This window comes from Mauremys mutica, chromosome 18, assembly GCF_020497125.1.
Source record: "Mauremys mutica isolate MM-2020 ecotype Southern chromosome 18, ASM2049712v1, whole genome shotgun sequence".
Classification (NCBI taxonomy): Eukaryota; Metazoa; Chordata; order Testudines; family Geoemydidae; genus Mauremys; species Mauremys mutica.
The window spans coordinates 3,098,161-3,121,512 of record NC_059089.1 but is presented as its reverse complement, the minus strand read 5'-3'; the positions used below and the strand labels follow the sequence as shown (position 1 = coordinate 3,121,512).

The following is a 23,352-nucleotide window of genomic DNA, read 5'->3' as shown; positions in this document are numbered from 1 at the left end:
TTCCATGGGGGAAAGACAAATTTGGGCATAGGAGGAAGGATTTCTCCCTATAAAAAGGGTGACAATCCACCATTAGGCAGGCGATACCATCTTTCTATTCTCCATCGTCTCAACCTACTTCGAAGCCTCTTTTTCCTACGAAAGCTGTCAATACTAAGTCGTAGTATTAATTCTTTTCACAGCTGTAAGTATGAACAAATTCTTATTTCTGCTTCACCTCTAAGCATTTAGTTTATAGAGGGCTAAAACTCATAACTATACTTCCTCTATCAGAGGTGTGAAATTCACTCTAGTGCTATTTGCTGCAGAGTGCATTTAGAACTGTGATATTTGTAACTTTGTAATCTCAAACTGCTTTTAACATTTTACATTTATTTCTTGTTTTATTGATTTTAAATAAAAGGTATTAATTGACTAATTTTGTCTCAGTGTAATTTCCTGTCAGATATATCCCAATCTCCTTGTATAAATTCTGTGAAGCCTGATTCAAGACAAACTTTATCTTCTGATCACACATATTGGCGAGCCAAACCCATATTATAAATATATATCAATTATTATTAATATTATTAATTAATTAGAAAATTAATTATTAAATAAAACTAAATTAAGTGGATAAAATCCACTGTCCCTACTAACCCTCCCCAAATCAGGCTACACAGTCACAGGTAAAATGCTGAGAAAAGGAAAAATAGAGGAAGCCAATCCCATGCCTGTCCCTTTTTCTGTCTTCCTCCACCTCTGGACCAAGTCCCTCCCCGTTTGTCTGGGCCATTGTCCTCATGCCCCTGGCCAGCCTATTTCCCTTTGCCGCTCTGAAACGTGCCCCCACGTGCAGGCCCCAGGGAGAGGCTTTGGCTAGGGCGAGCGTGTCCTTGCGAGGTAATTGTCTCTCGGGAGGTGAAAGTCATCAGTGCGGGGTGTGAAGGGAAGTGGCCGTAGAAGGAGAATGGAAGGCATGTGGTGGGCAGGCCAGGGATTTCTTTGTCCCCCCTTCAAAAGGGGTCATCCTCCCCGTCAGGGAATCGAACCCCAGTCTCCCGCGTGACAGGCGGGGATACTCACCACTATACTAACGAGGAAAGGGGCACGGGGAGGGGCCTCAGCTCCCACAGACCAGCTATGGTCAGCGTACACCTACACCGTCACATGGGCCCCAGTAGGCAACAGCACCCCTGGCCCTCTTCTGCTTCCCAAAGGCTTTGCCCGCAGCAACAGCCCTGGGAAAAGCCCTGGCCCTCCTCACCTGCCCTGGCCCAGCCGGACGCCTTTTCGGGCCTACACAGCTCCTCACACAACACCCGCCTGGGACCTTGCCCTCACCTGCCAGCTCAGCAGCACCTTTTTTCCTCTCAAAACCTCCTCTTGACACCCTCCCCCTTCCACACTTCAGGTGTGACGAAGTGGGACTGGTCTTACTGGGGGCTGGGTACAGATCCTAAGTTTCTAGCAGCAAAAGGCCAGGCAGCCAAATACCTGACGTTCTGTTGCCTAGCAACTGATGGCCGGGCCCCTCCCTACAAAGGTTCTGTCTGAAGGTGTTGGAGACAAAGGGGTCAGGTGACCTCCTGGCCTGGGAGAGAAGGGGAGGAGAGAGGAGGGGCCGAAGGGGGTTGGGCAGACTGGAGTTGGCTGCGGAACAGGGGGGAAGCAGAGAGAGAGATCTCTGATCCCTGAGGGGGGCTGTGAGACCCCAAGATGGACCTAACAGGGGGGATCCTGTTATCTGTGCCTGCAAGACCTGTGTTGGACTGTATTCCTGTCGTCTAAATAAACCTTCTGCTTTACTGGCTGGCTGAGAGTCCTGGTGAATCGGCAGGGAGCCCGGGGGTGCAGGGCCTGACTACCCCACACTCCGTGACAACTGGTGGCAGCGGTGGGATTGGCTGCACCCCGTGGACGGTGCTTCCTGCAGTAAGTGACTTGGGAGCAGTAAAACGAAGGGGCGATTAACCCCTGGGAGAGTGTGACCAGAGAGCAGGACTTTGCAGTAACAGGGTCCCCCGGGGGATCGCAGCGAGCGGTCCCAGGGGCGGAGGAGTCTGCAGCTCAACCCTGGCAGAGAGGGAGTGACCTCAAGGACTGGCACACTAGGAGTCCCCCTGGAACCTGTGGGGAGCGGCGAGCACCCCGGCCTGTGAGTGGCCAACAGGAAGATGTATGCCAAGCGGCGCAGGTGCGACCTGGTGGAGATTTGCAAGCACAGGGGGCTGCGCAGTGGGAAGCTCACCAAGGACCAGCTGATTGCCCGGCTGGAGGAGGAAGATCGCAGGAATGAACCGATCCCTGTCTCTGAGGGAAGCAGCCAGGCAGATGCAGCCCAGGTACCAGTGTCTGGCCCGACTGGGAGTGGTCAGCCGGCTGCTGAGGGTGTCCCGAGACCCCCCATTCCTATGCCTGGGGGGGGGAAGGAGGAGCCCAACGAGCACCGAGGGCGCCGTGACCCCCCCAGCCAGCAGGGGATCCTCCCGGCGAAGCTCACCCCCCAGCAGGGGATCGTCTCGGCGACGCTCATCCATGGAGCGCCAGCGGCTGGAATGGGAGAGAGAGATAAAACTGAGAGAGCTGGAGGATCGTAAGGAACAGAGGGAACATGAGGCGCGACAGAGGGAACATGACCGGAAGGAGAAGGTGCGACAGAGTCACCATGAGCTGGACCTGGCGAGGCTGGGGGGCAGCAGGCCCCAGGCTGCGGTGAGTGAGGGGGGGCCCAGGACGGCGCGGAGCTTTGATAAGTCCATCCTGGCCCCGCGCAAGGAGGGGGAGGACATGGATGACTTCCTGGATGCCTTTGAGACGGCCTGCGAGCTGCACCAGGTGGATCCTGCGGACAGGCTCTGGGTTCTCACCCCCTTACTGGACCCCAAAGCCATGGCATTGTACGGCCAGCTGGGAAAGGAGGAGAAAGGGAACTACGAACCATTCAAGCAGGCCCTGCTGCGTGAGTTTGGCCTGACCCCTGAGATGTACCGGGAGAGGTTCCGGAGTCAGGATAAAACCCCTGAGGTCTCCTATCTGCAACTGGCCGTCCGCATGGAGGGATACGCCAGCAAGTGGGCAAATGGGGCCCAGAAGCCGGGGGACGTGATTAAACTGCTGGTACTGGAGCAGCTGTATGAGCAGTGCCCATCTGACCTGAGGCTCTGGTTAAGGGACCAAAAGCCAGAGAACCCGCGACATGCAGGGCGGCTGGCCGATGACTATGTGAAGAGCCGGTTGGGGGGTGGCAGGGAGGAACCCCAAAGGAACAGGCCCGTCGCGACGCAGAGAGAGAGTCATCCTGAGACCACCCAAAAGGGGAATCGGGAGAACCCCCTCCCAAAGGGAACGGCCAGCGCCAGGTCCAGCCGTCCCACTCGAGGGGACCCACGGGACGTGGGCTGCTATCAATGTGGCCAACAAGGCCACATACGGGCCCAGTGCCCCAAGCCCCGGGCCAAACTGAGCAGACCAACCCCACACCGGGTCAACTTGGTAGAGACCCAGCCGGATGAGGGGCAGCGTTCGCAGGAAAGGGGAGCTGGCCGCGTACCACCTGCGAAGGAGGGAGGGGGGCCCCGGGTCGGCCCCTCCGAGGGGCTGGATGCTCCCCGCCCTGAGTTTTGGGTTTACAGGGTGGGCACAGGGCTGCCCCTCCGGAGTGAGTGCCTTGTTCCCCTGGAGGTAGACGGGAGGGAGGGCACTGGGTACTGGGACACGGGCGCAGAGGTGACGCTGGCCCGGCCTGAGGTGGTGGGCTCAGATCGGATGGTGCCCAACACCTACCTGACCCTGAGGGGTGTGATCGGGACCCCATTCAAGGTGCCTGTGGCGAGGGTACACCTGAAGTGGGGGGACAAGGAGGGCCCCAAGGACGTGGGGGTGCACCCACATTTGCCCACGGAGGTGTTAATGGGGGGGGATCTCGAGGACTGGCCAAGTAACACCCGGGGTGCCCTGGCCGTGAACCGTAGTCAGAGTCGACGCAGGGCTCTGCACCCTGACACCGGGGGAGATAGTCTGCCCGAGGCACCGGACCCTGACCCGGTGGGGAGGGAACACCCAGGGACAGGGCTCAGAGAGGCTGTGTCCTCAGACCCAGCCGGTGAGAGAGAGCAGATCCCCGGCCCTGCCCCAGCGGCTGAGTACCAGGCCGCGGTGCGGGAAGACCCCTCCTTGCGGAGGATAGGGGACCTGGCCAGCCTCGGGGGGGGACAGACCATGGGACGAGGTGGCCGGAAAAGGTTCCTGTGGGAGAAGGGGCTCCTGTACCGAGAATGGGCTCCCCCAGGGAAAATGGAGTCAGGGGGGATCAGGAGGCAGCTGGTGGTACCCCAGGAGTATCACCACCAGCTGCTGTGCCAGGCCCATGACATTCCCCCCTCAGGGCACCAGGGAGCCTGGCGTACCCAGCAGAAGCTGCTACGGAGCTTTTACTGGCCTGGGGTCTTTGCCCATGTCCGGCAGCACTGCCGCTCCTGTGACTTCTGCCAGAGGGGGAGGAAGGCCCGGGACAGGGGGAAGATGGTGGTAAGACCCTTGCCCCGCCCCGAGGAGCCTGTCCAGAGGGGGGCCAGGGTCAAAAGGGGAGCTCTGAACCGAGAGAGCCCGAATCACTGCCCCCCAGACTGGAATGTGGGGAGAAGGCCCCAGCCCCGCGTGCACCCCAGGGGTATTGGGGTGGGGAAAGGGCACGGGCGGCATAAGGCTTCCCCCCTGCAACCTGCAAGTGTCCTCGAGTTCCCCCGACCTACAGGGGGCCAGGAAACTGGAATGACCTGGGGTAACTCTCCCCCCAGAACGGGGGGGACCCTGGGGCAGCCATGGGAATGTAGGTGGGTTCGAACCTCCCCAGGTCACTGGCTGGAGTGACCCCGCTCAGTTCGGTCTCAAAGGGGGGAGAGGTGTGACGAAGTGGGACTGGTCTTACTGGGGGCTGGGTACAGATCCTAAATATCTAGCAGCAAAAGTCCATGCAGCAAATGCCTGACACTCTGTCTCCTAGCAACTGATGGCCGGGCCCCTCCCTACAAAGGTGCTGGCTAAAGGTGTTGGAGACAAAGGGGTCAGGTGACCTCCTGGGCCGGGAGAGAAGCTGAGCAGAGAGGAGAGGCCGGAGGGGGTTGGGCAGACTGGAGCTGGCTGGGAAAAGAAGGGAAGCAGAGACAGGGCTCTGATCCCCGAGGGGGGCTGTGGGGCCCCAAGATGGACCTAACAGGGGGGGATCCTGTTATCTGTGCCTGCAAGACCTGTGTTGGACTGTGTTCCTGTCGTCTAAATAAACCTTCTACTTTACTGGCTGGCTGAGAGTCCTGGTGAATCGGCAGGGAGCCCGGGCGTGCAGGGCCTGACTCCCCCACACTCAGCAGGAGGGAAAAAACTTCACTCTAGTTCATCCTGAGAGAGGGTAGCCAAGCACCAAGGGTGGCTCCAGGCCCCAGCACGCACTTGGGACAGCATGCCTGCGGAGGATCCACTGGAGCCGCAGGACCAGTGACCAGCAGAGCTCCCCCTGTGGCATGCTGGGGGCAGCGAAATGTCTAGAGCCGCCCCTGCCAAGCACACTGAGCTCCAGAGCTTTGCAGCAAGCCCACATATCTCCAAGAGGTCCCACTGAGATTTGAACTCAGATTCAAAGTCCTGAGTGCTGCCCATTAGACCATGGGACCTGCTGCTATTTCATTTTCTAGACCCCTGTGACTCTCAGCTGGCTGGTTTGCACTCTGCACTTATTGCTTCCCACCAGCGGCTTCCTCTTGCGGGACTCTCTCTCCTCCTCCAGCGACTGTGGTCCTGCACTATCAGATCCGCGGGTACTGCCCTGAATCCCCTCATCCCCCTTCTTTGTCTCCATTCCCTGCAGGCTGCAAAAATGTCAGGGGAGGCCGCCCCTCCCTTCACTCAGAGCTCCCGCTCATATCGGCCAGCTGCAGCCATGGATGGCAAGTTTGTAAAAATTTTGGTGGTGCCCAGAACCCACCTCCCAACTCCACCCCCTCAAATTCTGCCCCCACCTGCCTAAGGCTCTGGGAGGGGGCTCGGCGGGGGAGGTCTGGGGTGCAGATCCTGGGCTGGGGATTAGGGTGCAGGAGGGGTGCAGGCTTTGGGATGGAGTTTGGATGCTGGGTGCAGGCTCTGGGCTGGGGCGGGGGGTGGGTGTGCAGGAGCGGGTGAAGGGTGCAGGCTTTGGGAGAGAGTTTGGGGTTGGGAAGGGGTATGTGGGAAGGGGGAGGGGCAGGGCCACCCAGAGGGGGGGCAAGAGGGGCAATTTGCCCCAGGCCCCGAGCCCCACAGGGGACCCCACCAGAGTTTTTCGGGGCCCCTGGAGCGGGGTCCTTCACTCGCTCCGGGGTGCCCGGAAAACTCTTGCGGGGCCGGGCACAGGAGCTTCCTCTGCTCCCGGTCTTCGCCGGCAGGGGGTCCTTCCGCTCCGGGGCGGAAGGACCCCCCGCTGGCGAATTGCCTCTGAAGACGGAGCGGGACCCGCCGCCGAAGTGCAGCCCAGTCTTCGGCGGTAATTCGGCGGCGGGGGGCCCTTCCCTTCCGGGACCCGCCGCCAAAGTGCCCCGAAGACCCGTGGTGGGGGCCCGCCTCCGCCGAAGACCGGGCTGCGCTTAGGCGGCGGGTCCCGCTTCGGCGGTAATTCGGCGGCGGGGGGGGGGGGGCCCACCACGGGTCTTCGGGGCACTTCGGCGGCGGGTCCCAGAACGGAAGGGCCCCCCGCCGCCGAATACCCCGGGCCCCCGGAATCCTCTGGGCGGCCCTGGGGAGGGGTGCACCTTGTGGGGAGGGAGTTTGGGGATAGGAGGGAGTACAGGGGTGAGGGCTGTGGGGCTGAGGATGAGGGGTTCATGATGTGGGGGTGCTCAGGGCTGGGGCAGAGGATTATGGGGCAGGGGGATGAGGGTTCTGGCTGGAGATGAGGGGTTCATGCTGTGGGGGGGCTCAGGGCTGGGGCAGAGGATTAGGGTGCAGGGGGATGAGGGTTCTGGCTGGAGATGAGGGGTTCATGCTGTGGGGGGGCTCAGGGCTGGGGCAGAGGATTAGGGTGCAGGGGGGATGAGGGCTCTGGCTGGGGCTGAGGGTTTGGGGCATTGGAGAGGCGCAGGGTAAGGGCAGCCTGCCTTGCCATTAGTGGAGGGCAGGCGCTAGGACCCTGGGGAGGCAGACAGCAGTTCTGCCCGGAGCCCTCTGGCAGCACAGAGCAGGCAGGGGAGAGGCACGCGCTTATTTCTGTCAGGCAGGGATGCGGCGTGGCGGAGGGACATGCGGCCAGGGTGGGCGGTGACAGGCGGGGGCTGAGACCTCCTCCAGGCAGGGTCGCGGCGGTGGGGGGAGACCTGCGGGGGCCGGGGCCCGATCCAGGCAGGGCTGGGGGAAAGACCCAGCTCCAACTATTGCTGGAGCAGGGCACCTGGCCCTGAATATTCCTGGAACCCGGGCACCGCACATTGATATAACCTGCCGCCTATGGTCATCAGCCATAGCCCTGGTTCTGCTCCTCTCTCTAGAGTGTGAAAGGAGCCAAGTCAGCGACTCCATGGGAGCTACGGGGCTGCAGAACCAACAGAGGAAAAAAAAGGTGTTCAGCTTTTCAGTGGGGTGCAGGGGGGGGGGCTGGCGGGGGACGGGGAGGAGCAGGGAGAGGAAGAGGTGGGGGAGGGAGAGGAATGGGGCAGGAAGGCGCAGGGTGGGAAGAGATGGGAAGGGAGGGGTTGGAGTAGGGGCAGGGCCTGGGGTAGAAAGGGGGGGGATTTGTCCTGGGCCCTGCACCCCTCTAGGGCCGGCCCTTGAGGGAAGCACCGACTATCACAGTGACAATAAAACTGACCAGCATTGCGGGGGAGGCTGAGGGAGATCCGCACTCACCAGGTCTCTTCTCTTCTCTCCCCGCTGGTGAGCCAGACACTGCTCTCTCCTGGCTCTCACTCTAGCAGCTGGACGCCAAGGAGCCATTTCCCCACAGGAAGTGCATTGAGTGCCCCTGTGGTGCTGGGGGGCTGGCGCTGCTGCTGCCTGTGGGGCTGGCAGGGAGGCTGATGTCTGCACAGACTCTCAGCTGCCAGGCCGGAGGGGGCACTTGGGACCTTACCAGACTGGCTCAGTGCAGACGGGGGGTTGACAGAGCAATACAGACGCTCTCCAGAGCACGGAGCAGCATCCGCCCATGCAGCCAGGCAATGAGCATTTCCCACAGCCTGGAGCCGAGGGGGAGGCGGCAGCTGCTGTTCCAGCTGCTCGGGGACAGGCCCTGTCAGCCAACAGCCACTTCTTACTCCCCACAGCTAAGGGCGTCGGGTTCCTCCGGTGGGGGTGTGGAGCAGCCGTTCGTTTTCCTGTTCGCACTCCTCTGCGGTGTGAAAATCGGGGAGGGGAGGCAGAAGCCCCACGTCCCTCCCGACATGACGCCCAGTGGGGGAAGCCAGGACAACGGGGGGGGGTGGCAAGTGGTGGCCAGACTCTCACCGCCAGGGTCTCGTCTAGCTCAGGGTCCAGCTCAACCTCCTCCCCACGCCACTGGCCCCCAGTCCCCTTCCACCACCAGGTCAACCCGGGCACTAGGGCAGGAACAGGGTGAGGCAGCAAGTCAAGCTGAGCAAGGCAGGCAAAAGTGAGTCTTGTCTTCATGGGCCACACACAATGACGTCCTTTTTGTGTGCAACTGCTGCAAAAACCTCCCGGGCAAAGAAGCAACAGGCCAAAATGCTACCACACAGCTGCCAAAGTAGCTCAGTTGGGAGAGTGTTAGACTGAAGATCTAAAGGTCCTTGGTTCAATCCCAGGCTTTGGCAGGTCCTTTCATCCCCCTTTGTGCAGGAGCAGCTTGTTCTCTGGGAGCACAGTGGTGTCTGCACCCAAGATGAGCAGGGCTGCCTTAGAGGATCCAGGGGGTCTGGAACAAAGCAATTTTGGGGGCCCCTTCCATTAAAAAAAAGTTGCAATACTGTATTCTCATGGGGCCTGGGGCAAATTACCCCACTTGCCTCCCCTGTGGGTGGCACTGAAGGTGAGTCTCTGATCTTGGGCTCTGCAGTAGGAAAACATAGAATGGGCTTCTGCCCCTAGTTGGCCCACCTGACCTTTAACAAGGAGAGATGGGAGCTGTCTTTTCCAACACGGCAGGGAGAGAGCAAGGCAGGGTGACCCTCACAAATGGTGCCAGAGGGCTGCTGGGCAGTGACAGGCAGGGATTGGGGATGAAAACTCCTCTGTGCAGCTGAGCAAGGGCAGTACCAGGGAAGGGGCATCTGTAAAAGTGGCCGTGTGGAAGGTAGCAGGGATTTGGGGGCCCAGGAGGAGGGGCTTGATGTTCAGTGCCTTGGAGCAGCTGGACTTGGACATGGTGAGTGTTCAGGAAATGCACATTCATGACTCTAGGATAGCTTGATGGGCAGAGGGTGATTGGTGGAAGGGCCTCCTGGCCAGGGAAGAATGATGGGGTTGGAGTCTTTTTCTTCACATTCGCGGTGCGAGTACAGAAGGTGGTGGAGCTCCGACCAGGGAGGGCATTACTGGTGGGCTTTGTGCTCTGTGGCACTGGTTACTGCTATATTAGTGTGTATGGTCCCCAGTTAAGGCATGAGAGGGAAGATCAAAGGCTCCCTTCCTCTGGACTGCATGATGTTTGTTGTTGGGGGGGATTTTAATTGTGTCAGCCGGCCTGAGCACCGCTGGTCCCGTTTTCCCAACCGTCAGAGGAAACATTTTTACAATGAGCACTACCTGGCACAGGTCTGTAGTGAGGTTGGCTTAGAGGAACTCACTCCAGCCACAGAGGGGAGTTCACCTTTCTGCGGGGACAGACCAGGACTCGCACTGACTGGATTTATGCTTAGCTTTTGTGTCTTTAGCATGTTGCTTCTCAGATTCTTTCTTGGCCCGACTTGTTACACTTTGACACTTAACAGGCCAGAGTTTGTGCACCTTCCTATTATCCTCACTAGGATCTGATTTCCAAATTTTGAGGAATGACTTTTTGCCTCTAACAGCCTCCATTACTCTGCCATTTACCTAGAGTGGCGTTCTGCTGGTCCTCCTATTGTCGTTTCTGATTTAGGGCAAACGTTTCATCTGAGCCTCTAATTGCGGTGTTTTTAAACAGTCTGCATGCTGCTTGCAGGCACCTAACACTTGTGACAGCAGCTCCTTTTAATTCCCACCTAACCATCTGTGCTTATGCCGATAGGTCGACTTTAGGTCTTTAACTCTGAGCGGTAGCTGAGAAGATGGTAAATTGGGCAGAAACCCATTCGACAAACCTCTTCATTTCCTTGTTGTTTCCTGACTTCTTCATTCATCGCCTTTTCCTTATTTCCTGGCTGAGGCGGCGGCCTGCCAGGGAGCTCCCCGGCACCTCTGGCTGCCTGGGCTGAAGGCAAGAGGCAGGCCTGGGCGTGGCGAGGGCCTCCTGTCCCGGCCTGAGGCTGCAGTGCTTCCTGGTCCCCTTTTCCCACCCACACCGGCAGGCGGCTGCTGCGGGAGAACACGAGGGAGGCTCTCGGGATGCTGGGCAGCGCTGTGTGTGTGTGGCTGTCAGGGGAAAGAGCCTTCTTCTCTAAAGATGGCTGGCAGAAAGGTGGTGCTCAGCTCTGTAAGCGACCTGCCCAGTAGCCTCGCTGCCAGGGGATGCAGACATTTCTCTAAGGTGCAGAAAGAGGGTATTTGGCTTCCAAGTTAATATGAGAAATATGCATTTAGGAGATGGAATTTCCATTCTTTTATAGGCCCCCAGTGGCCTAATGGACAAGGCAATGGCTTTCTAAGATAGAGATTGTGGGTTTGAATCCCATCTGGGGTGAAAAACTACCTTCTTCCTGTATATTGCAAGGAAACTTTGGCCTTATTTTCACCAAGGAAGCTGGGAGATGTTTGAACACAAAATACTGGATCTTGGGAACAATCCCCCAGAAATGGCACCTTGACAAATGCTTTCTAAACCCATCAGTAGCAAACAGTTAATACTAGTGTTTGTCTGAGACAAGAGGGAAGGGGAGTGTTTACTCTGACACCTCAGTGAGTGAAACAGATGGAAAGAGCAAGGCCGTCCTGAAAGAGAATATCAGAGGGGTAGCCGTGTTAGTCTGGTTCTGTAGAAGCAGCAAAGAATCCTGTGGCACCTTATAGACTAACAGACGTTTTGCAGCATGAGCTTTCGTGGGTGCATCCGAAGAAGTGGGTATTTACCCACGAAAGCTCATGCTGCAAAACGTCTGTTAGTCTATAAGGTGCCACAGGATTCTTTGCTGCTTCTACTGAAAGAGAATGGATCTGTCTGGAGACAAAGCAGCCCCTGAGAATGAGCAACAGTGTGAAAAGAAGAGGTTCAAATGTGTGTTAGATGTTAGTGTTAGAGGGTTTATCCCATTACTGGGTTCTTCTTGCGTACACACAGAGCAGCAATACCCAAAGTCCGAAGGTGCAAACAATGAGATGTTTATTGGGTTGAACTTCCAGCAAGCAACGATTCCAGTTTCCTTCCTCAGTGTCCTCATCCCAGCCCTGACGCCACAGAGCCTTGCCTGTGTCCCTGTTCCCATTCTCCCCCTTAGCAAGACATAGGACATATGGTGACACATTTCCTGATCGGGCCAGGCCTCAAGGTGGAAGGTGTTGATATTCCATTTGTCCCACTGCCCCGTGCGTAGTGCAGTGCCCTGCACCTTCTCTCGTACGGGCGTGCCACACCGGTTCCAATTAGTGTTCCAGACTTCCCACTATAGTGGGCCCGGGAAGGTTGGGTCCAGGTTGTCTAGTACAGGGGGGAGGGGCTTACTCCATTACTTCTAGGTTATTTCCTTAGGCAACGTAACACAAGTATACTTAGCAATACACCAGCCGCTGTAATAATCCACAACAACACCGAGAGACCTGAGCACTCCAGCATGGTCCAACATCCTGGCCACCCCCGAAACACCTCCTCTCGTCCTTTGACGGGGTCAAGCTCTTAACATGCCCAGTTGCTGGCAGCTGCAATACGCTGCCGCTGCAGGTTTTCGTGCTTTTGTCCATATCATAAGTCCATTGAATGTCCACAGAGAAATGGGTTATTGTCCAAACCAACTTAACCACATGGTGTAGAATCAGGATGTATGCGCTGGTTCGATTATTCACAGCAGTAAGATTCACAGATCTATCTGTGCGCCAAAGCCCAGAGAGCAGTGTGTAGTGTGGAGTTTGGTTAGGGGCTGGTGTAATTATGCCCCCAGTAATATGTACATTTCCAGCAAAACACCTCATACACAGACACCCAATTGTCCACCCCTTGCCACGGGCCATTGGGTGTGCTCCTCCACGGCCATCAGGGAGGGGCACAGTCAAACATCTTCTCTGGATTTACACCATTTTACACACCCCTCCATTGATTCCCAGTGAGCAAATCCCCTTCTCATTATTCCCATAGGGCTTGTGGGGCCCACCTTAGCTGCCGATTCACTTCCAGATACCACGGTAGCTATTACACAGGTGCTGGCCTCCTAGTCGAGCATTTTGAATTTCCATCCACATCTTCCCCCAGGTCAGCCTTTTGAAGCCATCCCCACTCATGTCATGAGGTTTTCTGTTCATTGAAACACAACAATGCTAACAACAAGACAAACACCACAGACAAAACATAGATTCATGGTATTCTGGGTTAGTCTTTTGCTGGCACCAGCTTGCTTGTAGAGTGTCTGAAAAACAAAAGAAACAATTTCCACACACCCCCCCGGTGGGACAGATTAGTGCTTAATAATAATAATACCACTTCCTTTTACAAATTTCCTTGCTAATTGCAGGAAAAACAGAAGAATTCCCTCCAGGCTGTCCTTATTTAGTTCTATCGTCAGATAGTGAATTACCCCACTCGCGGATCATTTATGAAATTCATGAAGTGGTGTGCCTCAGTTTCCCCTCTTGTACAACAGAGCCAGTTTGCAATAGTTTCTCTGCTGTACTAAGCTTTAAGTTTATCCTCAGGTAACAGCGGAGAGACAGCTTCAGATTTAGCTTTAGCACTGTACACACACACACACACACACACACCCCTTAGGGTTAACCTGTCCCCCTTATTTTCAGGCTTGACTTGTTTTATCACCTCCCTTTCCTGGAGGGCCACAATCTGTGTCTTCCAGTATCTTGTTTGCTGACCAGATGTATTTATTATTTGCAGCTCCTTTGTGCTGCCACTGATGGGCAGTTCTCTCCTTCCCCCATCAGCTAGGTCATTTGCATTCACACCGGCTTTCGGGCTTGGCTTTTGGATCCAAAGCCATCAGCAGCTCAGAGACTGTCTTAAAAGGGACACAATCAACTTCCACCCGAGTTCTGATTCCTTTCCACTTTCATCTTCTGCTTCAAAACACACAGATCTGAAAAAGAAACCACAGCCTATTGTGGCTCCCTTTGGAGCCCTAATAGGGTTTGAATTAAGTACCATGTTTTGTTTGCATTTCTTTTACCCCTTCTCCAATATACACTGCACACATCCTGGGAAAACACACATTCCTTCCATAGTTTAACCTTCAGAACATTATATTACAAACCATAAGTCTCAGTGTAGGTTTTTAAAACCTTACACAATTACACACACACCATTTTGTTTTGTCTAACATCCCTTGCACTGCAATAATTCTTTTTACACAACTGTACCCCGATTACACGTCCATCTTGTACAACCAGAGCCAGCCAGGGGCAGGCAAGTTAAGTGCCAATAGAAACCCCGGACATTCCCTTAGTGATTTTACTTACATTACCCAGGAGTCAAATCATTTTGATGAGATTATCTCTCCGCCTGCTGCCTGCAGCCGTCCCCTATAGACCATTTCTGTGGGCAAAGGGCCCATTTCCCCTCAGAATGGCTGTAAAGGCTTCACGGGACAAAACATAGTGGTGCAAGTAGCCACTTTACCTGACCCTCTTGTATAATTTAATTACTAAGCTTCCATCCAACGTGAGTGCACAGAGCTGCACATACAGTTACATTTATATAACTGGGTTTTATTATTAAACCAAAAACTGCCTTCTTGTAACACCACAAATGTTGCCTTTTGCTATTTCCACAACTCCCAAATGTTTACTTTCCTCCAAACTCTGTATTATTAATTTTTGCAAAGCCCTGGGGGCTGCACTGCAGTGCTGGGGTGACTCTGCAGGGGGAGAAACTGCTGTGGAGCACAGTAGAGCAGGTGCAGGAAGGAACCGGGGTCACTATTCACATTGTGAACTGCACAATTTTCCAAATTTGGGAATGTCCGAGAACAATTCTAAAGGGAAGGTGAATGCAGAGCAGTGACACTGGAGGTGCCCAGACCTCCAACGGGGGCAGTGTGGAAATTAATAATGGGAAGATCATTTGCGAAATTAGTCATCACTGACAAGGTTTGTCTCTGTTCTTATTTCACGTTGTGGTGTTATTTAGCAGAACCAGGACATAGTTTTACTGTATTAATTAAACACTTAATTTTATTTAACTAAGCCAAAAACTTAGTGTCACTTATTTTTTTCTCTGTCCTAGCAAGAATTAAATGAATGTTGTGACTTTCTGGAAAGTGCAGCGAGATTAAATGTGGGGAATTCAGTCTCTGTGTTTGCGAGCTGATGTTTTCCTCTCACAGGTCAGTGCCTGCATTGAAATACCCAGAGGGATCTAAGGGCTGGTGTACGCTGGGCACAGGGGTGTTCGCAGAAGGGGCGGGGCCTCAGGTGGAAGGGGCGGGGCAGGGCGTTAGTCTCCCCCAGCTGGCGGTTCACGCCCTGCCCATGGTGTTGCAATGAACGAGGCTGCCCAGGCTGCACTTGTAGCGAGGTTCCCCCACTAGGTGGCCGCGCAGAGGCTGCAGGAGACAGGCAGGGGGCAGCAGGGGAAGTGGCGACACAGGAGCTCTCAGCAGCAGGGTGACGGACAATGCCGTGGAGCGGCAGCGACGCAGAGTGACCAGGGCAAACCGAGAGCTGGTTGAAGGAGTGTCGAAGCTGCGGTTTCGCTTGATGCCTTCCCCTCCCTCCTCCACCCCTGGGGCGTTGCTGCCCAAGGGGAGTGGGGGTTGGGCGAGGAGAGCGGAGGAACATTGGATTGGCCTGTCACACCGCAAGGTGAGAAACTGAGGCACAGCACTGCCCAGCGTACTCTGGGGTGGGGGTGGGGGTTGCTGATGAGCATAGATTTGAATGTGGTTGTGGGGTTTTCCCAAACTCAGGCTTGATTCTCTTTCCCTTTCAATAGAAGTTCTCACTGGCTCTCCACCCAGGCAGAGCTGGGGAGTGGAGGCGTGTTGCCTTTTCCCCAGGCAGCAGGGTGACACCTGCCTGGTGAGTGAGGGTCGGTTTGGGTGACCCCCACTCAGGGCAGGCTAAGGGCAGGTCTCTGCCCTTTACTCAGCCCAGGAGGAGTTTTTTGCACTAACATCCCAAGTGTGCAAGTCCGTCCCCGCAGAGCAGGCTGTTTTCTGCCGGTCGCTGGGTAATGGTTTCTGCCCGTAGCGGCCGGAAGCTCTTTCTAAGAACATAAGAACGGCCAGACTGGTTCAGACGCAAAGTCCATCTAGCCCAGTATCCTCCTGTCTTCTGACAGCGGCCAGTGCCAGGTGCTCCAGGGGGAATGAACAGAGCAGGGAATCATCAAGTGATCCATCCCCTGCCGCCCATTCCCAGCTTCTGGCAAACAGAGGCTACAGGCACCATCCCTGCCCTCCCTGGCTAATAGCCCTTGATGGACCTGTCCTCTGTTAATTTATCTAGTTCTCTTTTGAACTCTGTTATATAGGTGGCAGCTGGGATCTCTGGCATCCGCCCGTGGCGGCTGGGAGCTACGGGGCCATCTGCAATGGCCGGGGGCTGTGGCTTCTCCTCACCCCCCTCCCCAGCACCCTCCCCCGGTGACTGGGAACTCCAGGCTCTGCCCGCAGTGTCTGAGCACTGGGGGCTCCCTCTCTTGCCTGTGGCAGCTGGGAGCTCCAGGGTCTTTGGAGCTGCAGGGTCTATTAGCAATGACATGGGTCCTCACACCATCAATGTCTCTTGGGAAATCCTGGGTCCATCCACAGCGGCTGGGAGCTGCAGGGTCCATACACAGTGGTGTGGGGCTGTGGGGGATCCCCGGCCACCCATGGCTGCTGGGAGCTCCAGGGTCTGCCTGTGGGCGCTGTGGGGAGATGAGGGGTTTGGGGTGGAGGGGGGGCTCCAGGCTGCAGGGTGGGGCTGAGGGATTCAGAGTGCAGGAGGGGGCTGTGGGTTGAGACAGGGGGTCGGGATCCAGGATGGGGTGATGGCTCTGGGGTGAGGACAGGGATGAGGGGTTCCAGGTGTGGGAGGAAGCTCTGGGCTGGGGCAGGGGGGTGAGGGCTCTGGGGTGCAAGAGGGGGCTCTGGGTTTCGGGGGATTCAGGGCTGGGGCAGGGGTTCGGGTGCAGAGTTACCTCGGGCGGCTCCTGGTCAGCGGTGCAGCAGGGGGGACCTACTGGCCACTTCTAGGGCGCAGCGCGGTGCCCTAGGACACATAGGGACCAGCCTGCCTTAGCACCGCTGACCGGACTTTATAACCTGGTCACCCCACTGGGAGCTCCAGGGTCCCCCTGTCACATGTGGTGGCTGGGAGCTCTGGGATCCACCCACAACAGCTGGGAGCTCTGGGGACATCCCGCTGCTCACAGTAGCTGGGAGCTGTGGGGTCCACCTGTGGTGGCATGGGCCTGTGGGAGCCCCTTCCGACACTGGTGCCTGATAGCTGTGAGGCCCCCACCGGCTGACAGCTCCAGTCTTGCTGCCCCAGGGCTGAGGTGGAAAATGTCACTGAGATCTCTGAAAGTCACAAATTCTGTGACCCCCTTTATATAATCTTAGCCTTAATAGTTGTTGACTGTCTCTCTCAATCTAGTGGTTTGCTCTAGCACAGATGGGACAGGGAAGACAGACGCTCACCCCCCAGCACAGGTTTGGGCAGAAATGGCTCTTGGGCTATTTGCTGAGCATGCAGAGGACTTGTCCAGGCCGGTGGAGCAGCTCAGCCAGATGAGGAGCTGGAAGAAGGAAACCTGAGCAGCCTGGAGATCCCATTTTTTCTCCACAGCCACTGCCTGTCAGCAGGATTCCTCCTCCTCCTCAGTGAGATCAAATCTAAGCACCTAGACAGCCGGTCCGTCAGCTGCACCCCAATCCCTCATGCCTGAGCCTCCCTGCCAAGTCCTGTACCTGGCTCCAGAGAATTGTCTCACATCTCGCTGGGAACTCGACTTCTTGTGCCCAGAGAGTCTCGGCCCCCCTCAGTAGCGGACCTGAGAAACACAGTGTCTGCCTTTTCCAAATAACTGCTTGGAAAGGTTTTTTGCCCCTGTGACCACGTGGCCTAATGGATAAGGCGTCTGACTTCAGATCAGGCGATTGAGGGTTCGAGTCCCTTGTGCAATTTTACCTTTGTGCTGAAAGTCCTGCTCCCTTCAGGGCTGGAACCTCTTCTTGGCCGCTCAGGCCAATGCTCTGGCTTCAGCTAGAGCCCCAGGAAGGAGTTGGGGGTTGGGCGTCACAAAGGCTGGGGCATGAGCCCCAGGTGCTTCCAGTCTCGCCTTTGCCCTTCCTGACTTGCCAAAGAAAATGGGCGGCTGCCCGGGCTAGCGTGTGGAGCAGTTTCCCTCTTCCAAATGTGCACCTGTCCCTGTGCTGGAGGGGGTTGCTACATAGCGCCTTGGGAGCACGGGTGTTTCTCTGCTTCTCGCCAGCTGGGGAAAAGCCTCTTGGGGTAAAATCTCCTGCCCCACTGCCAAAGTGAGCACCTGGAGTATGAACGGTCAGAGGCCCCACCAGGAGGGCTGGCCCTGCTTTCCTACCATCTTCTGATGTTGGCCACAGAGCATCAGCAGCTGGCTGCGGGTGGTTTTCAGTGAGGGTTCGGCATGGCAGGGAGCAGAGGCAGGCTGGCCGGGTGTCTCTGTGGCTGTCTGCTGGCCACGCATAGGCATGGTTCTCCCCTCCTCTTGCCCTGCCCTCGGTTGCTCTGTGGCTTTTAAGCTTCCCTTGGAGCTGTCAGCACCAGCCGCCTCTGTCCTAGGTGCCCAGAGGAGGAGAGGTGCTGGGCTCCAGCCTGGGACTCTTCCTCCCTCCTGCCTTTCCCTGACTATGAAACCTGGCCCTGACACTCCTTTCTTCAAATGCCATGTGGGCAAGAGGAAAAGTGTGGTAGAAAGCACAAGGGCCAAACTTGTGGGCATCAGAAATCCCAAACACCCAGTCAAACCACAGCCACTTCTAGACCCCATTCCAACCAAAGACCTGGCTCCAGTGGGTATGAGTCACTCAGCACAAGGTAAACAACTCATTCTTAGACAGCTGGAGACAGGAAAGCACTTGGTTCTCCAGGGATTTACCACAAGCTCCCACAGAGATTTGAACTCAGATTTCAGCATTACACCATGGGCCCAGCTTGTGCTAGTTTCTCTGAACATTGGTGACCCTATCATAGAATACCAGGGATGGAAGGGACCTCAGGAGGTATCTAGTCCAATGCCCTGCTCAAAGCAGGGCTAATCCACAGACAGATTTTTATCCCAGATCTCTAAATGGTCCTCTCAAGGACTGAGCTTACAAACATGGGTTTAGCAGGCCAACACTCAAACCACTGAGTTATCCCTCCCTCAGAGGGCCAGCTTGTATAAGGGGACTGTTGGCCCTTTACTAAAACTGAGTGGGTTTTTTTTGGTTGGCTAGTTCCCAGTCCCAATAGAAGGGGGAAGGGTCAATGGGAAATCAGGACCCTGAGACTGACAGGCCCCTGGGGCAATGGTCACCAACTGGTAGGGAACAAGAGAGAATTTGTTAATGAGTAAAATTCCTGGTGAAAATTGGCAAAGCTGTGGAGAGTTTGAAAAGTTCCAGTGAATTTACACATGAAGATACAAACAGAGAGAAAGAGACCATCACAGACTGCACAGGCCCACACAGACATAAACAAAAACCAAACCCACACAGCGCCATAGACACATAAGGGAAAGCCACACAAAACACAGAAAGAACAAATCCCCACCAAAAAATACAGCAAAAGCCCACAACAGGAAAGCACAAAAACCACATACCAAAAGAATACTTAGCAAAAAACAATCTGCATGCAAAAGTCATACACACACACACACACACACACACACACACACAAAACTATATGGCATCCACCAAAATCACACAGGACCCACATGCACATCAATACGACAGACAACAAAAACCACCGACATACAGAAAGCCAGGCAGGGTGTGAGTCTCACAGCGAAGAGGATGAGCACACAGGTGGTTTGGGGAGCAAAGACTGAGGGGGAGTCGGGGGCAGTGCTCTGGGCTCTGCTCGACCCCTCCTGACACAGGCGGCTGGTGGAGAGCAGAGCCTGGTAGATCTGTGGACTCTGTCCTGCTCTCTGTAAAGCAAGGGGACCTCGGTGTCTTCTGAGCTGCAATTGTATTTTCTGCAGGGCAAAATGATTGGCAGAAGCCATTTGCTTAAAGAAAACTAGTGCTCCAGGTGAGGTTTGAACTCACAACCTCAGCATGACTCCACTCAGCACTGCTCTGTAAGTACTGGGCACTAACCCATTGCACCATTGGACTCTGCTTTCAGGAGTTTGTCTCCATGTTTCATAGATGGATTAGCGGAGTGGGGGGGTTGCATTAGCTAAAAGAAATCCATATTAAAGGCTGCAGGATGGCAGTAGCAGAGGTGGGGAGCCTCCTTCCATGTGATAGAGTTGGTTCCCCCTTCCGTTGCTGAGGGGAAGGTTGGTGCTTTGAGCCCACCTGGTGCTGGAACATCCCATGGGTGAGATTAACGGGACTCTTGAGAAGGGAGGGGAAGTATTTTCTATCCCTGCCTAGCTCCATTGGTCTCCTGTGGCCCTTTTGGCTCTCTGCTCCCATGTTGGGGAGATGCAGAGACAAGCCCCCATCTGGGTGAGTCACCGAGAGGCTGTGTCCCACACGACACATCATAGTTATGCCCATGGTGGCTGCAAAATCTTTTGATGTACTTCTTCTTATCAGCAGTGTATTGTTTTCTCTGGAGTCCAGGCCTTGACCAAGAAATTTGTACTTTGCTAAAATAATCGACTGCCCCGGTGAAGACAATGGACTTGACACCCACTGGGGTGTCCCTACACAGGTACAAGTACTAACAACAGTGGCTGCCTTTTAGCCATAGATTTTAATCGGGGCAATAAATTGATACAAACCCCTGTTAAATCATTTCTCAGCCCGAGTCCTTCTCCCACATTCCCTAGAGCATTGGGCCACCATGTGGATGTTTCATTTCCTGCCTCAATTTCACACAGAGACACAATTTCCTTTGCACAGATCCATGAACAGCAAAATCTTCCTGTGTCTGTGGTCTGAGTCAGGGCATTCGATTCCAGTGAACCCTTCTCTCCTGCAATGGTGATGGTCAGACAGAGGGGACGTGGCACCTGCATCCCTGCCAGGGAGATATTGACTTGGCTCTTTCTTTCTGCTGCTGTTCGTAGTCCATGAAACATCAAGGGTGGAATGCAAGGCTGAGTTCATGTACCAGCCCCCTGAAAAAATTTCAGTGCGCCAGAGAAATCCTGCCGCCTGCTATTGAAATGATGTGCTGGAGATTTGAATGGGAAAGGGACTGTCTGAATTGTCAGAATGGGGAATGAACAACAATCTACAGCAATGTCATTCACACAAACACACTCTCATCCTGCTCCAGCTGGAAGGGAAATGGGCAAGAATTCTCGCCGTTCACCCAAGGACACACTTACACTGATGCGCAGTCGTGAGTCTGCTGGGGGAGCTGGTCTGAGCAATTTGAAGTGACAATTCAGTGAGAACAGAATCATCATGTAGTGGAGCATCCGTATATCAAGTAGTTGTGGCCGAGTGGTTAAGGCGATTGACTAGAAAGCCATTGGGGGTCTCCCTACCCTGGTTCAAATCCTGCCAACTACACAAGCGCTGCGCCGTTGTTATTATTACTGTAGTCTTAGTGCCTGAGCATCCACAGTGCAAACTGGAGCCAGATCTACTTTCACTCTGTCTACACTTAAAACCAGGGGTCTCAAACATGCGGCCCGCGGAGCTCCCCCAGTTACTTCCTGTCGCTGCCAAACTCCCCACCCCCCTCCCCGAGTTATTTTCTGTGCCTAAGCTCCCCGCGCACTGCTCCCCAATGTTTGGGGCCGGGTCTCTCCCCTGGCCCCACCTGCCGCCCCCATGCGCCTCCCCCCAGTGTCTCCCGGCCCCCACTTGCTGCCCCCTCACCGCCGGGAGACACTGTCCTGATAGGAAGAAAGTTTTTGAAGGCATAAGCTTGTCTGCAAATACAGTTGCCTGCAGGATAACGGATTTAGCTGATAATGTGCAAAAACAATTGATTCAAATGGCAAAAGACTTTGAAGTATTTTCAATTGCTCTTGATGAGAGTACAGATGTATCAGATACCGCACAGTGTGCAGTATTCATTAGAGGTGTGGACTGCAATTTGAATATAACTGAAGAATTGCTAGACTTAATACCACTGAAGGGTACCACAACGGGACGTGACATATTTCAAGGATTGGAAGAGTACATTGAAAAAGCTGCGCTGCCATGGAACAAACTCGTATCTTTGGCTACGGACGGTGCGCCATCAATGTGCTCTGAAAACATTGGTGTGGTTGGATTATTGAAGACCAAACTGAACAGCCTCAATATACCAGGAATTAGCTTCACCAGTATACATTGTATTTTGCAGCAAGAAGCCCTGTGTAGTAAAAGTCTACAAATGAAAGAAGTTATGGATGTAGTTGTTAAAACTGTTAATTTTATACGTGCACGAGGGCTGAATCACAGACAGTTCACTTCTTTTCTAGCAAGTATGGACAGTGAATATGGGGAACTTCTGTATCACACTCAAGTTAGATGGCTGAGTCGTGGAAATGTTTTGAAGCGTTTTTTTGCACTTAAAGAGGAGATTGATTCCTTCATGAAAATGAAAAACAAGGAGGTTCCACAGCTTGCTGATTCCACTTTTATCTGCAACCTTGCTTTTCTAACAGATGTAACTGATCACCTGAATGCACTGAACTTGAAACTTCAGGGTAGAAAACAGGTGATAACACAGATGTATGACAGTATTAAGTCATTCAAAGTCAAGCTTACTTTATGGGGGAAACAGCTGACTGCTGGCAATTTGGTCCATTTCTCAACTCTGAATTCCTTAGGAAAAGTTGAACCCAAATCCTTGAAAGAATATGCAGAGATCATTTCTAACTTACACAAACAGTTTGATGTGTGGTTTAAAGATTTCAAGGCACTTGAACCACATTTTCAACTTTTTTCCACACCATTTGCTGTTGAAATTGACAATGTTGCAGAGGAAATGCAGATGGAGTTAGTGGAGCTTCAGTGTGACACGATTTTGAAGCAGAAGTATACAGATGTTGGAATTCCAGAATTCTACAGGTTTCTTTCACAAGAAAGATTTCCCATGTTATTCTCTGCTTCCGCAAGGATAATGGCAATGTTTGGAAGTACATATATATGTGAACAGTTTTTCTCTTCCATGAAGATTAACAAATCTGTGTTAAGGTCAAGGCTCACTGATGAACATTTGCAAGCAACACTGAGATTGGTTTCGTCTCAGGATATCAAACCTAATATTGATGCTCTGGTTGATGCAAAACGCTGCCAGCTAAGTGGCCAAAAATGAAATGACTGTCAAAATTAGCACTGACGTTTCACATTACAGTTAAAGAAGTTAATAAAAAAGTTAATAAATTAACTTTTAATAGCATACTATATTTTAATACTATACTACTATATTACTCTTCATTTTCTTTTCTGCCTACCTCCAGGCGCTTCCCGCCGCCAAACAGCTGTTGGTGGCGCTTAGCACTTTCCAGGAGGCAGGGGGGAGGAGCGGGGAGCCGCGCGCTTAGGGAAGGAGGTGGAGAAGAGACAGGGCACGGGCGGGGCCTCATGGAAGGGGTGGATTGGGGGTGTGGCCAGGGGCAGCAAGGGGGCGTGTCAGTGATGCGGCCCTCGGGCCAATGCACTAGTCCTCATGCGGCCCTCGGGGTCATTTGAGTTTGAGACCCCTGCTTAAAACGCTGCTGTGGCACTGCTATAGGACTTTGGAGTATCCAGTGATTGGAGGGGTTTTCCCATCCCTGTAATAGCTACATGGACAGAACAATTCTTCCTTTTCTTTAGCACTATCTAACCAGGGCTTAGGTCACCTTAACTCTATGGGCTTGGGGTGGGGCACTTCACACCCTGAGCAGATGTCGCTCTGTCAGTTCAGTGCCCAGCATACACCAGAGCTTAGATCCCTCTTGGTATTTCAGTGCAGGCACTGACCTGTGAGAGGAAAACATCAGCTCACAGAGACTGAATTCCCCACATTTAATCTCGCTGCACTTTCCAGAAA

General features: G+C 54.3%; 2 non-coding genes across 2 annotated transcripts; one reads left to right on the top strand and one right to left on the bottom strand.

The window, feature by feature from the left end:
* Positions 1–1,010: 1,010 nt before the first annotated feature.
* On the bottom strand, positions 1,011–1,082 carry TRNAD-GUC. Its single transcript has one exon. It is a non-coding gene; the product is annotated as a tRNA-Asp (tRNA).
* Positions 1,083–8,698: 7,616 nt separating this feature from the next.
* Positions 8,699–8,771, top strand: TRNAF-GAA. The gene has a single exon. It is a non-coding gene; the product is annotated as a tRNA-Phe (tRNA).
* Positions 8,772–23,352: the final 14,581 nt, after the last annotated feature.